This window comes from Puma concolor, chromosome B2 (assembly GCF_028749965.1).
Source record: "Puma concolor isolate L17-30 chromosome B2, mPumCon1.1.hap2, whole genome shotgun sequence".
Lineage (NCBI taxonomy): Eukaryota > Metazoa > Chordata > Mammalia > Carnivora > Felidae > Puma > Puma concolor.
This window is the reverse complement of record NC_141671.1, coordinates 54,550,532-54,566,233: the sequence shown is the minus strand read 5'-3', so window position 1 is coordinate 54,566,233 and position 15,702 is coordinate 54,550,532. Positions and strand designations below refer to the sequence as shown.

At 36.9% G+C, this 15,702-nt stretch overlaps 1 non-coding gene across 1 annotated transcript; it reads left to right on the top strand.

The window, feature by feature from the left end:
* The first annotated feature begins 226 nt into the window (after positions 1-226).
* LOC112862979 (U6 spliceosomal RNA) lies at positions 227-331 on the top strand. Its single transcript, XR_003223833.1, has one exon. It is a non-coding gene; the product is annotated as a U6 spliceosomal RNA (small nuclear RNA).
* Positions 332-15,702: the final 15,371 nt, after the last annotated feature.

The window sequence follows — 15,702 nt, the reverse complement described above, 5'->3', positions numbered from 1 at the left end:
ATTTTCCAAATCCAAATTTAGCATTCTAAAATTTGTCGAGCTGAAATTCCCTGTTGTGCCACTGTTCTAAAGAAGAAAGTTTCTGTGGGCCTATTCCTTTTGTGGACTCAAAGATTTTTAGCTGAACAGAATCTATGAAATGATCGAATTCAGCTCCATATTTGGAGCTGGAGGTCTGTGGATCAAATGAATTGCTAAAGGTAACAGAGCTAAAAGTGACAGTTCAGTGCTCACTTAGCAGTACAAATACTAAAATTGGAACTGTAAAGAGAAGATTAGCATGGTCCTGCATGAGGATAACCTACAAATTTGTGAAGCATTCCGTCAAGAAAAAAAAAAGTGTCAGGTCAGAGAAATGTAAGCAACTTTCTTGCCTTCCACATTGATGATCCCCTCCCAGATATTACAAAATATGAAGTTTTTAAATTTTTTATTTTTGTTTTATTTAAAAATTCTCTTTTAAGTTTATTTATTTTTGAGAGAGAGACAGAGAGTGTGTGTGCACGTGAGTTGGGTAGGGGCACAGAGGGAGAATCCCAAGTAGGCTTTGCACTGTCAGCACAGAACTTGATGAGGGGCTCACAATCTATGAGATCATGACCTGAGCCAAAGTCAAGAGTTGGCCACTTAACCAACTGAGTCACCCGGGTGCTCCAAAGATGATGTTATTTTTATCTCCAATGGCACATGAATAAAACTATTTTATTCTTTTACTTATGACGGTATAGAAATCTGTACTTTAATAATATGGCCTTGAATGCAAGTTGTTTCAAGGAGTTATGTGATTTTAAGGTTTCTTCAAGCTCTATGATGATGAATTTCTTTTTAAAAATTTTTATTTTGGGGGGCGCCTGGGTGACTCAGTTGGTTAAGTATCCGACTTCAGCTCAGGTCATGATCTCACAGTTCATGGGTTCTAGCCCTGTGTTGGGCTTTGTGCGACAGCTCGGAGACTAGAGCCTGCTTCAGATTCTGTGTCTCCCTCTCTCTCTCTGCCCCTTCTCAGCTTGTGCTATCTCTCTCTCTCTCAAAAATAAATAAATAAAAATTTTAAATTTTAAATTTATATTTATTTTATTTTTGAGAGAGAGAGAGAGAGAGAGAGAGAGAACACAAGTGGGGGAGAGGGGTAGAGGTAGAGAGAGGGAATCGTAAGCCCTGAGCATGGAGCCTAACATGGGGCTTGATCCCACTTCCCTGGGATCATGACCTGAACCGAAATCAAGAGTCGGACACTCAACCGACTGAACCACCCAAATGCCCCAAAGGTAATGAATTTCTAAGAAGAGGTTCTGGTTTGCATTTTTAAAATTGAATACTATGTTTTTGCATAAACTAATGCTATAAAACTATAAATGCTATAAAACTATAGTGCCAAATATTTCCGAAAGAGCAAATGTAAATGCAAAGACGAAAGGGTTAGTTGTCTGCTTCTGGTCTCTGTGTTTGATGTCCGTGAAGTGATGGTATGTTGATACCTGTGCTGTAGCAAAAGAGTTCTAATAACAGCAACCTCCCCACATCCCCAACTTCTTCTCTAAAGACTTCCTTTACCTCCTTTCCTTAATTAAAACTTGGTTCACACTCAGATATCACCTCACGCCAGTCAGAGTGGCCAAAATGAACAAATCAGGAGACTATAGATGCTGGTGAGGATGTGGAGAAACAGGAACCCTCTTGCGCTGTTGGTGGGAATGCAAATTGGTGCAGCCACTCTGGAAAACAGTGTGGAGGTTCCTCAAAAAATTAAAGATAGACCTACCCTATGACCCAGCAATAGCACTGCTAGGAATTTACCCAAGGGATACAGGAGTACTGATGCATAGGGGCACTTGTACCCCAATGTTTATAGCAGCACTCTCAACCATAGCCAAATTATGGAAAGAGCCTAAATGTCCATCAACTGATGAATGAATAAAGAAATTGTGGTTTATATACACAATGGAGTACTACGTGGCAATGAGAAAGAATGAAATATGGCCCTTTGTAGCAACATGGATGGAACTGCTAAGTGAAATAAGTCAGGCAGAGAAAGACAGATACCATATGGTTTCACTCTTATGTGGATCCTGAGAAACTTAACAGAAACCCATGGGGGAGGGGAAGGAAAAAAAAAGAGGTTAGAGTGGAAGAGAGCCAAAGCATAAGAGACTCTTAAAAACTGAGAATAAACTGAGGGTTGATCGGGGGTGGGAGGGAGGGAAGGGTGGGTGATGGGTATTTAGGAGGGCACATTTTGGGATGAGCGCTGGGTGTTGTATGGAAACCAATTCGACAATAAACTTCATATATTGAAAAAAAAATAAAAAATAAAATAAAATAAAATAAAATAAAATAAAATAAAATAAAATAAAACTTGGTTCTACCTTGAATTATATCACCTACCAACCAACCCCCTAGACTCAGGGCTAAGGGTGGAATGGTATCCCTCACTCTCCATTACTATTTTCACACCATTTCTCCTTCTTCCTCAGACCATATATCCAGCTTCCAATTGCACATATGGGTTTTCTATAGGCATAATAAAACCAACTGCTTTTAACTCTCATCCCTCTGCCATCCCACTGTCCAATCTATTCCATGTCCTATGCTCACTCTCCCACAGAAAGACACCCTAAGTTTATAACTGTCCAAGACAGACACCTGGGAACAATACTTGGCCCTTCCCTACCTCACCCAATTAAAAGTCAATTCCTGTTGATATTACCAGTTAAATACATCTCCAGTCTGTTGCCGTTCTCCAAACTTGTGGACTTGCATTAGTTCTACTCACCATCATCTCTTTCATGAATTGTGGCCACAGCCTCCCTTGCCATTAGACTTGGCCCCTTCTAATCTGTCTGTGTTTGATAACAACTGTGTGCAAGTTATTTTTTTCTTTTAGCATTCATATTGCTTCCATAATATAAAATGAATGTCATGAAAACCAAAAAATTGGCTCACACTAACACAACTTTTGAGTGTTTGAGCCAGATATTCTTACTCTTTTCTAGGATTTCACTTACTTCCATTTGCCCCTTTTGCAGGTCTGGAGATATGTGTACCCCTGAAGAATGCACACTGCAGAATTGAGGCCTAACCGAGGGTAAAATAATAGAAGCCTCCCAACTTTTAAACCCTAACTGTAACATAATGTTCAGCTGTTCAAAGGACACATTCTGAGTCATAGTAATGGTATTTAGAGGCCATCAGTCTACAGCATTGTGACCTTTTGAGAACCATAACTTCATTGTGTATAACTTGTTCCTATTTCCCAATATCTCATTTTATCGTCATTATAAATCATGTTTGTTTCTTGAGGACTTTATTTTTCAGGTTGCCATAAATAAAAAACTAAGTTATCCTTTGGAGTTATACCAACCAGTTGCCCATGAAGCCAAATAAAAAGAAATTGCAGTCAATGAAAGAACATAGTAAATAACTCTTCTTGACCATTCTTTTCAAATATTAGAATTATTTGACAACATGACAGAATATTAAGCAAAGTAAAAATATGTATGTTGGCTCACATACAGGGACCTGCCCATCTTTGTAAGGCCAGATGGCTACTAACCAAGTTTTAAGGTCAGTGAAAAGTAATCTCAGGTTTCACCTTATTTAAGCTGAAGAGAATAAACAAAACAATGGATAACTAGAAGGAAATTCTGAGATATGAAGGTTTTGGGGGGAATTTACTGAGATGACTTTGAAGGGTAGAAAATGATAGAAACTAGTTTTCACTTGTGCAAGATTATATTCATTCTGCATAACTCAGGTTCATTGTAAACTTGATCTGTACTCAGTCATTTTTCTACCCATGTATATTGTCATTTCAACTTGTTTTTAATTCCCCCCTCTTTAAAAATTAGAAAATATCTGAGATCCATATTGGATCTCTATGGGAGATTAGCAATTTAATATAGTAGTAGGCTGTATTATCAAGCTGCAACAAGAGTTCTGTTGACTGTGAAAATTCAAGAAATGAGTACATGCTCAAAGGGGTCTTAGATATCTCATGGATGGTAATAGCTAAGGTTGAGCCTTCTTTGGATTGCTAGATAAGTCAGTAATTTTGGAAATATATCCTCACTTTGATAAAACATGTCATACTTTCATTCCTGTAATCTGTTTCTTGTATTTAATGCCTGTGGTAAAGCATTTCTTAAGTGTTCTATGGACACTTATGAATTACTTTTGTGAGGATAAAATGTAAGAGTAGTTTATTGTTCTAGAGAGCTCTTCTTGGTGGTTAGTATTGTGGGAATTTCACATGAAGTTTTCAATCTGGCCATCCATGTGGTGGTATATTCTTTCTCAAGTGTTGGTTTACCATAACAGAAACAGTCCAGATATTGTCTCAAGGAGAAATTTGGCATAATGTACAGTGTATCTGTAAACAATCCAGAGCCAATGATAAAAATTATAAAATTGCTTTGGATGTTTACTGCACATGGCACCTATGATTGTATTGAGAAAATTAGAGGGAACATGATAGTAGTTTAAAAATATTATTATATGTGTTGAGGTAATTGGAGACATAGCTAAGTGTCATAGGCAAAAATTTAAAATCATTAGTATACATAATGGTTTAAAGAAGTGATTTTGACCAAGAAAATTGGAGGGTTATTTTGCTTAAATATAGTTTTCATTCAAGACTGGAAAATGTCATTGCTACTTATCTACACCCACTGGAAGTTATTTGGATTATCATTTTTTTTCTTCATTTAAAAATATGATGTATGTTGGGCATACTCTTATTTTAGAAGTTTTAGGTTAGAAAAGGAAAGATGATATATTGCCCACCTTACTTTAAGACATATATTACTGAGTTTAATGCTGAAACATACTAATATTAATTAAAGTAAATCAAGATCTCAGCAAACTGAGAATAGAACATCTTTAACTTGATAAAAAAATCTATGAAAAATCTACAGCTAAAAATCATACTTAGTGGTGAGGAATTAGATACTTTCTCACTAAGCTCAGGAGTAAGGCAAGGATGTCTCACCACTCCTATTTAACATTGTGCTGTAAGTCCTTGTTAATCCAGTAGGTCCAAAAAAGAAAGAAAGAAAGAAAGAAAGAAAGAAAGAAAGAAAGAAAGAACAAAAGAAAGAAAGAAAGGATACCATTTAGGAAGGAAGAAACAAAAATGTTTTGATTCGTAGATGATAGGATTGTCTATGTAGAAAATCCTACAGAATAACAAAACAATTTCCAGAACTAATAAGGAATTATAACAAGTTTATAAGAGGCATAGTTAATACACAAAAGGCAGTTACTTTCCTACATAACAGCAATGAACAATTGGAATTTGAAATTGAAAACACAGTGCCATTTACATTAGTACAAAAAAAAAGAAAAGAAAAATAGGTATAACAAGATATATCTAACATCTATATGAGGAAAACTGTAAAGCTGTGATGAACAAAAACAAAAAGAGATTTAAATAAATAGATATTCCATACACATGGATTGGGAAACTCAATGTTGTTGTCTGCTTTTCCTGAGTTGATCTATAGATCCAGTGCAAGGCCACTGGACATCCTAGCAAGTTATTTTGTAGATATTGATAAACTGATGGTAATGTTTATATAAAAAGGCTAAAGGCCCAGGATAGCCAGTCAAATATTGAAGGAAATAAACAAAGTTGGAGGATTAACACATGTGAACTTCAAAATTTACTATAAAGCGTCAAGTATACTCAAATAAATAAATAATTTTTTTGAACATTTATTTATTTTTGAGATAGAGAGAGAGAAGAGCATGAGTGGGGGAGGGGCAGAGAGAGAGGGAGACCCAGAATCTGAAGCAGGCCCCAGGCTCCGAGCTGTCAGCACAGAGCCTGATGTGTAGCTTGAACCCACCAACCATAAGATCATGACCTGAGCCGAAGTCGGTCGCTTAACCGACTGAGCCACCCAGGCGCCCGTACTCAAATTAATTAATTAATTAATTAATTAAAAAAAGATGTACTATAAAGCTATAATAATCAAGACAATGTGGTGTTGATGAAAGAATAGAAAACACATAAGTGAAACAGAGAGCCCAGAAATCGACTCACACAAATATAGTCAATTGATCCTTGACATAGACAATTCCATGGAGAAAGGATATTTTTCACAAATGGTGCTGGAACAATTGTATGTCCACATATGGAAAAAATAAAAGATTCTAGACACAGAGTTTCATAAAAATTAACTCAAAGTGGATCATAGGCCTAGAGGTAAAATGAAAAGCTATAAAACGTCCAAAAGATAATGGCCATACATTTGTAGGTCCAATCTTGGGTTCTCTATTCTATTCCATTTGTCTATGTGTCTGTTTTTGTGCCAATACCATACTGTCTTGATGATTACAGCTTTGTAGTAGAGGTAAAGTCTGGGATTATGATACCTCCCACTTTGGTTTTCTTTAAAAAGAACTCTTAAAACTCAGTAAAAAAAATAATCCAATCTTAAAAATGAGAAGAAGATCTGAACAGACACTTTAACAAAGAAGATAAACAGGGAGATGACCATATCATTTGTCATTTGGGAAATTGCCAATTAAAACAATGAGATACCACTATATACCGATCGGAATGGCTAAAATCCAAAACACATAACACCAAATGCTGGTGAGGATAGGAAGTGACAGGTGATAGGAATGCAAAATGATACAGCCTCCATGATAGGTAGTTTGGCAGTTCCTTAGAAAATTAAACATGCTGTTATATGATTCAGCGATTGTGCTCCTCAGTATTTACACAAACGAGTTGAAAATTTATGTCTACATATAAACCTGCACGTGAACACTTACAGCAGCTTTTGTCATAGTTACCAAATCTTAGAAGCACTAAGAAGTCCTTTAGTAGATGAATGAATATATAAACTGTGGTATATCCAGACAATAGAATATTATTTAGTGATAGGAAGAAATGAGCTATCAAGCTGCAATAAAGACATAGAAATGCATATTGCTAAGAAAAAGAAACTAATATAAAATGTTGTGTATTACATAATTACAACCATATGACAATCTGGAAAAGGAAAGCTGTGGAGACAGAACAAGGATATTCATTTAGTGTAACTGAAGCTTTACATAATTTAACAACCCCCCTTTAATGTCTAAAATATATAAGGAACTCCTACAACTCTATAGCAAAAACAAAACAAAACAAATGGAACTTGTGGAATGGGAAAAAAATATTTACAAATCACATATCTGATATGCATTGTTTCTCAACCCTTTACAAACTCTTGTGCTGTGGATTATTAATTGATTTTTCATTTTGACTGAAAAGGCAAAAAATGTTAAGCCCTCACACATTGCAGTGAACTCATAAAGGAAGCAGAAAATTGCTACTTAATTTAATCTTGCCTTTTTGTATGATTCAACATCAAAATGCAATTGTAATGATAGCCTTATTTAGTTTAGTAAAGTGAAGATAGGAGTTTGGAATGATTTTGATTGGTAGAGTAACAAAATAATTTGGGTCCAGTTCTGGTTCAACTAAATTGCCATTTCAAATCAATTTTCTGGTCTTATTTTAATTGAGTTTGACTCACCACATGCAGTTTTTGCCATATGCACTTTGCAATGAACCAGGATAAATTCCAAAAGGAGCTGGTGCATCTCAGCTGTTATAGTTCAAGTTCAGTTGAAACATAACATAACACGGTAAAAACCTTTCTCCCTTTTCATGCTAGTTTCTAATGCCTGAAATCATTTTTGCATAATTAGCTAACTGCTTGGAAATTGTCATGTAACTTTTTTTTTATTTTAATGAAATTTAAAAATCAAATAGCTTTCATGTGTTTTCTCTATCTCCTTAAACTTTTCTTAATGTTTCTTAAATTTCTGTGATTTTTTTTTTTTTTTTCTCAAGAGCAGGATTTCTATAATATGTTTGCTAGCAATGGAGTCAGAGTTGCCTAAGGATATGAAATTTTCAGAAGGGTCTTTATCTATAATCTCATATTTTATTTCATTAATTATCAAAAATCATGAATAAATTCATAAGATGATTTAAAACTGAGGTTCCCCCCCTTTTAATGTAAGACATCTGGCCTTCTAGTTTCTACATAGTAAATACATGATTATTAGGAATTACAATTTTTTGTTGTTCTTTGAAGAATGTCATATAATATTTTATCAGCATATTTACTCATCAATTTACTCATCCACATTCAGAATAATCCCTAAATTTCGCATGGATTGTCTTAAAGAACTTAAAAATCTCAGAATCCATGGTTGATAAAATATGTGAGAAAAATAACCCTATACACAAACAAAACAATCTCATAAAATAAAATATTTTGGCAAGCCTGTAACAAATGTGAACCTTTGAATCAAAATACTTGACACTTTTTGTGTTACTTGATTTTTTTACTTCATGCGAAAGTTGAAAGAGAATTTATAATGTTTGAACGTAAAAACTGAACATGTACCTATATATGGAACTCTGATCTTAGTGTATTTTGGAACTATGAAGAATCTTCCCACATTTGAAAAAAAAAGTCATTTTGTTTTCATTCACACTTTCATATGAGCTGTGTTCTCACTATAAAAGCATACTATAAATTTCCATTTATGTAAAATTGAATATGTGTGCATATGTTGTTTACACTTGCCCACATGTGTGAATATATTCCATTTAAAATAACTTTCTAATGCATTTATTAAAAAGATTGGCAGTTTTTAGGAACGATTATACTTCAGCTTTAAATAAATTCAAAACGCTAGACTTCACAATTGAAGTCCAAGCATAAGAGTTAAGGATGTCCACTGGGTGGCAGAAGCGTACCAGGAACGTTCACAAATAAACCCCCTGTCCTGGGAACGTGCTGGCTATGCCAAGGTGATGCTATGGAGAACATGCTGATGCTCTGGAGGAGGACGTTTGCGGACCAGTTATGTTCTTCAGCTGCGTCCGTGTGTGGGCACTGAGCCGCCATGCTTTCCCACCTGGTATCTCTTGTGGTGAACAAGGCACATTTGCCAGATGCCTGGTGGAGTGAGACACTCCAGCCTCTTTCCCGGAGAGAAGCTGAGGCGCTGTGTGGTAAAGAAATACTCAGTTCTCAGACTTACTGGTCCCCTGGTGAGTTAAAGGACCCAGAATCTTCTTGAGGGCTCTTGTGTTGATATTAATTGCACACTTGAAGTTTTTGGATTTTACTTAGCCATTTAAGGAAGTACTAAGAAACAAAAGAATGCCGACTTGCTTTTGCTTGTAATACTTTGAACTAGAAGGGGAAAAAACAGAGAGGGAAATACTGAGTTTTTAAGAGAACACAGAGCCTGAATTCATTTCTTTCTCCCTTGACATATGAGACAATAAGACGTATAAAACCACAATAATACACCATTGGCATTGTGATTATTTGCAAGTAGGGGGTTGCCGCCAAGCTACTGACTAACTTGTAACTTGTTTAAGGTAACTTGTTTAAAAGTCAGGATTGATAAAAGAAGTGACAGACTCTGCAGTAGGATTTCCTACACCTTGATGTGCATGGGAACCCCCTGGGGATCTTGCTAAAATGCAGATTCTGAATCAGTGGATGTGCCTTTGTTAAACTATTGTCTCTCAACTCCAAACCCACACTTTCAAGCTCCCCTTGGTGTTGCAAGGGCTGGACTCTGCAAACCACATTTATGCTTTGCCAGCTGGCTCCATGCTAGATAGACTTTTCCAGTTGGGGCACTAGAGGGAGACTGCAGAGCTGGAGGAGGGAGAAAGGATCTGTCTACTTGCTGCCCCTGTGAACATCACCTCAGCAGTGCTTCTCCCATCTGGGAGCAGCGCGTCCTTACTGTGGCAATTTTCAGTTTTTCCAGCCTTCTCAAGATGAACTTCATTGTGCCCTTCAGAGACCCCAGCACTGGCCATGCAACTCCCCTGTCAGAGGTTTCAACCTCTTTCCTGTATTTCCCTAAGCTTAAAGGCGGTCACTGCTTTCTGCAGTTGTTATCTCCCTAATATAGTTGACCTTTATTTTTACTCTTTCAATTACCTACTTAACAACTTTAATAATTTAATGAACAATTAAAAACTTTTTTTTTTGATTAAAGTGTAGACGTCATACACTATTATATTAGTTTCAGGTGTACAACACAGTGCTTCAATGTTTATATACATTATGAAGTGATCACCACTAAATCTAGCTAAATCATACACAGTTGCCACAATATTAACTAAATTTCCTATGCTTTACATTACATCCCTGTGATTTAATTATTTTATAACTGGAAGTTTCTACCTTTTCATCTTCCCTTATTTTGCCTGTTCCCACACTCTCCTACCCTCTGGTAGTCTCCAGATTGTTCTCTGTATCTATAGGTCTGTTTCTATTTTGTTTGTTCATTTGTTTTGTTTTTTAGATGCTGCATTTGAGTGAAATCATATGGTATTTTTCTGTCTGATTTATTTCACTTAGCATAATATCCCCTAGATCCACCCATGTTGTTGCAAATGGCAAGATTTTATTCTTTTTTATGGCTGAGTGATATTCCATTGTGTGTGTGTGTGTGTGTGTGTGTGTGTGTGTGTATACTACCCTTTATCTATCCAGTCATCTATTGATAGGTACTTCGATAGGTTGGCTATTGTAAATAATGCGATGAACAAAGAGGTGCAAATATCTTTTCAAATTAGTGTTTTCTTTTTGTTCTTACACCATATAAAAAAATAAACTCAAAAATCATTTTGGTGTAAGAAAGTGGTTCAGTTTCATTGTTTTGCACGTAGTTGTCCAGGTTTCCCAGCATCATTCACTAAAGAGACTGTCTTTTCCCCCTTGTATATTCTTGCCTCCTTTGTCAAAAATTAGTTGACCATGTAAGCATGGGTTTCTCTCTGGGCTCTCTCTACTCCATGCTATTGATCCATGTGTCTGTTTTTGTGCCAGTACCATACTGTTTTGATCGCTGTAGTTTTGTAGTATAGCTTGAAATCAGGGAGTATCGTACCTCCAGCTTTTATTCTCCCTTTTCAGGATCGCTTTTGCTATTCAGGTTTTTTGTGTTTCCATACAAAGTTTTGGGCTACTTGTTCTACCTCTGTGAAAAATGCCACTGATCTTTTGATAGGGATTGTATTGATTCCGTGGATTGCTTTGGGTAATATGGACATTTTCACAATATTAATTCTTCCAAACCATGAGCATGGCATATCTTTTCAGTTATTTGTGTCATCTTCAATTTCTTTCATTATTATCTTCTAGTTTTCAGAGCATAGGTCTTTCACTTCCTTGGTTAAATTGATCCTTAGATATTTTATTCTTTGATAAGTTGTAAATGGGATTGTTTTCTTAGTTTCTCTTTCCGGTAGTTCATTATTAGTACATAGAAATACAAATCTATTATATATAATCTATATATTAATTTTATATTGTGTGATTTTACTGAATTCATTTATTAGTTCAAGTAGTTTTTTTGGTGGGTTTTTTTTTTGAGATGCAATATTTTATTATATTACCGTATTTTATTTTATTTTATTTTATTTTATTTTATTTTATTTTATTTTATTAATATATGAAATTTATTGTCAAATTGGTTTCCATACAACACCCAGTGCTCATCCCAAAAGGTGCCCTCCTCAATACCCATCACCCACCCTCCCCTCCCTCCCGTCCCCCCATCAACCCTCAGTTTGTTCTCAGTTTTTAACAGTCTCTTATGTTTTGGCTGTCTCGGTGGGGGGGGGGGGGGTTCTATACATGGTATCATGCCATCTGCAAACAATGACAGTTTTACTTCTTTTCCAATTTGGATGCCTATATTTCTTTTTCTTATCTGCTTGCTGGTGGCTTGGACGTCCAACACTATGTTGAATAAAAATGGCGAGAGTGGGAATCTTTGTTTTATTCATGATTTTAGAGGAAAAGCGTTTAGCTTTTCACTGTTGAATATGATTTTAGCTGTGGGTTTATCATATCTGACATTTATTGAGTTTTTATCACAAATATTGAATTTTGTCAAATGCTTTTTCTGCATCTATTGAGATGATCATATGATTTATGATATTCACCATTCTTTTTGTGAATGTGGTGGATCATGTTGATTGATTTGCAGATACTGAACCATCCATCCTTGTATCCCTGGAATACAAGGGATTCCTTGTATTGACTGTGGTATATGATCCTTTCTTAATGTGGTTTGAATTCAGTTTGCTAATATTTTGTTGAGGATTTTTGCATCTGTGTTCGTCAGGGATATTGGCCTGTAATTTTCTTGTGTGTGTGTGTGTGTGTGGTGTTTTTGTCTGGTTTTGGTATCAGAGTAATGCTAGCCTCATAGAATGAGTTTGGGAGCCTTCCTTTCTTTATCCATTTTTTGAAATAGTTTGAGAAGGATAGGTATTAACTCTTTAAATGTTTGGTAGAATTCACCTGTGAAGCCATCTGGTTCTGAGCTTCTGTTTGTCGGTAATTTTTGAATACTGATTCAATTTTATTAATAGGGATAAATCCATTCAGATTTCCTATTCCTGATTCAGTCTTAGTAGATTGCATGTTTCTGGGAATTTATACATTTCTTTGGGGTTGTCTTATTTGTTGGTATATAATTATTTGTAGTAGTCTTTTATGATCCTTTGTATTTCTGTGGTATCGGTTGTAATCTCTCTTTGATTTCTGATTTTGTTTATTTGGGCCCTCTCTCTCTTTTTCTTTTTTCTTTTTAAGTTTATTTATTTATTTTTGAGAGAGAGACAAAAAAGAATGAGTGGGAGAGGGGCGGGGGTGGGGCGGAGAGAGAGAGAATCCCAAGTAGGCTCTGCACTGTCAGCACAGTACCTGATGCAGGGCTCGAGCTCATGAAGCGTGAAATCATGACCTGAGCTGAAATCAAGAGTCAGACACTTAACTGACTGAGTCATCCAGGCCCCCCCTTTTTTTTCTTAATGAATCTTCCTGAAGATTTATCAATTTTCCTTATCTTCTCAAAGAACTACCTCTTAGTTTCCTTGATCTTTTTACTTATTTATTTAGACTTTATTTCCTCTGGGTGTGATGGGGCAGGGAACTGCTCGAGAAGTGCCCTGGCTGGGGTAGGCAGGTTGGGCAGGGTGAGTGTGCAGGGGAACCCCAGGGCAGAGCCAGTGGTGCTGGCACAGCACATGGACAGTATAAGAAATGGCTCCCACCAGTGCCAGGCCAGGTAGGTGGAAGGGGAGTAAAAAAAAGAGATGCCTGCCAGTCCTTCCATCAGACAATATTCTAACAGATCCCTGCCCCTTTGGCATATGCCCTAAAATTTGTCAGTGATTCGCCTTCAAGTGTAACCACGGTACTTTTCAAACTGCTGCCTCTGCACTGGGACTTAGAGTGAGTAAGATTGTACTTGTGCCCTTGGAGAGCAAAGTCTTGGTTTCCTGCTGCTCTCCAGCTCTCCTGGACAAAAGACCTGCTCATTTAAGTCAGACCTTAGCGGGTCTCTACTTCCTGGTACAGGTCCCCTGGGCTGGAGAACCCAATGCTGGGCTCAGACCCCTCATTTGTCAGGGAGGGTCTCTATGATTGTGATAGCCCTCTCATTTGCAGGTTGCTGCTCCAACGATGTGCATCCTGATTAGACTGTGTCTCTGCCTCTCCTGCCCATCTCAGTGTGAGTTTTCTTTATGTCCTTAGTTGTGTGTGAAGTCTTTTCTGTTAATCTCCAGTTATCAGAGATACTCGTTCTGCAAGTAGTTGTAGTTCTGGTTTGTCTGCGGGAGGAGATGAGCTCGGCGTCTTCCCACTCTGCCATCCTCATCTAGTTTCCAGTTAACAATTCTTTATATGAAATTCTCACTGTTTAAATAATTGGTGTGGTTTCTGTCTCCTGCCTGGACTCTGTCTTGAGTCTGAGTCTCAGGTAGGGCCTGAGATTCTCCATTTCTCCCAAGGTAATGCCCAGCTGCTGGTCCAAAGACCACAGTGTTAATAGTGAGCAGCTAGAGAAGTGATTCTCAACATTTGGCTGCATATGGGAATCACTTGAGTGCTTTTGGAAACCACTGATGACTAGATGCCACCCTGAATGAGTCTGACTTGATTAATTTGAAGTGTGGTCTAAGCCTTGGGTTTTTGAAAGTCTTTCTAAGTTATTCTCACATGCAACCATAGCTGAGGACCTTTGTTCTAAAGTGGAGTTTCTTAACCAGGGGCAATTTTGCACCCCCGATTGGGACATTTTTGATTCTCACAATTGGTGGGGGATGCTAATGGCATCTTGTGGGGAGAGGTCAGGGATGCTACTAAGCATCCTATAATGCACAGACAGTCCCCTACAACAAAGGATTGTTTCGCTCAAGATATCAATAGTACCGAGGTTGAAAAATCCTGATCTAAAAGATGTGCTAAGGTCAACCAAATTCATCTCTTCATCTATTTGCTCATTTGTTTGCTCATTCAGATATATTTACTGAGCATCTACTGTGGGCTTATCTAGGTGTCAGAGACTATTAAAAGATTTGTGAGCCACATATTTTCAGATAACCTTAGGAGAGAAAAGATAGTCCTATAAGGTGCTTGCTGGGTAAAGATGCCTGCTTTGTCACTTATTTTAGGTCCTGAATTTAGCCTCATATATTCAAGGTCTGAATATTAGAGTGTAGACTTGTAGGAGGGCATTATTCTTCCCACTGCCTGGCCACAATGTAAAAGAGTTTGAAAAATACAGCTTTATGATAAAACATTCTGCTTCAAGTATATCAAGTAGCCTTGAAGGGCTTAGATGTAGTTGTGGATCAGGTTTAATGTCATGTCTCATGTGTATTTGAGCCTCAATCCAAGCATCGTGTTTGGTTTCTCTTAACATGCAAATCCATTCACAGGCCTGAAATGTCCTCAATAATTCTGCCACTTTCTATTCCTTCTTTCCCTAAGAACAATTAGTATGATACTGTAACATGGAACACTAAAGTCAAATCAGCATTATCTTTAAACACGTAAAAGCCAAAAAGCAAACAAAACAAGGCTGCTCTTTTCAGAAAAGAAAATCTAAACTTCCTGCTCCTCAGATTATTCCATCTCTCTCTATGAACATTCCTTTCATCTCCAGTCTTATTTTGTATAGAACTTGATGAGATTATGAACCTTATCAAACCTGCATTCCCCTTTACAAAAGAGCATGTGCTCCAGGATCATGAGCTTTGAGCATCCCTATAATTTTATGAGAAAAGTAGGGGTTTTTCACAGTTTTCAGTTGGGAAAAACAAGATATGAAGTTATATAAAGAAGGTCAAATGATTAGTAAATTTAGACATACCAATGTAGAAAATTATGTAAACGTTTTGAGTTAACTTGTATTTGTTGAGTACTTCATGTGGGCTCAGCTCAGTGCCAAGTGCTGTGGAAATTTACAAGTAGAGGACATGGTACCAGCCTCATGGAACTTAGACTTTTGTTTGGGAGGTAAAATAAGAGTGTGAATACATGTGCATTTGTGTACATGTGCATATGTGTGGATATGGATATGTGCAGCTATGTCTGAGTAGTATATGTGTGTTTTTTTTCAAGTATGTTAGTATGTATCTGCGTGTATGTGTATACAGACACGTGCAAGTATGTGTTTGTGTCTCTCTGTGTGTATGGACATGTGCATGTATGTGTGCACTTGTACTTGTGTGTACATATGTTTGTGCGTGTGCGTGTGTATGTGTAACTGAACTTCAGTGGCAGCAGAGTGCTCAAATGCATGCACTTTTGAATCAAACTGACCTCTCCTCAACCCGTCTTTTATGGATATCCTCTTCTC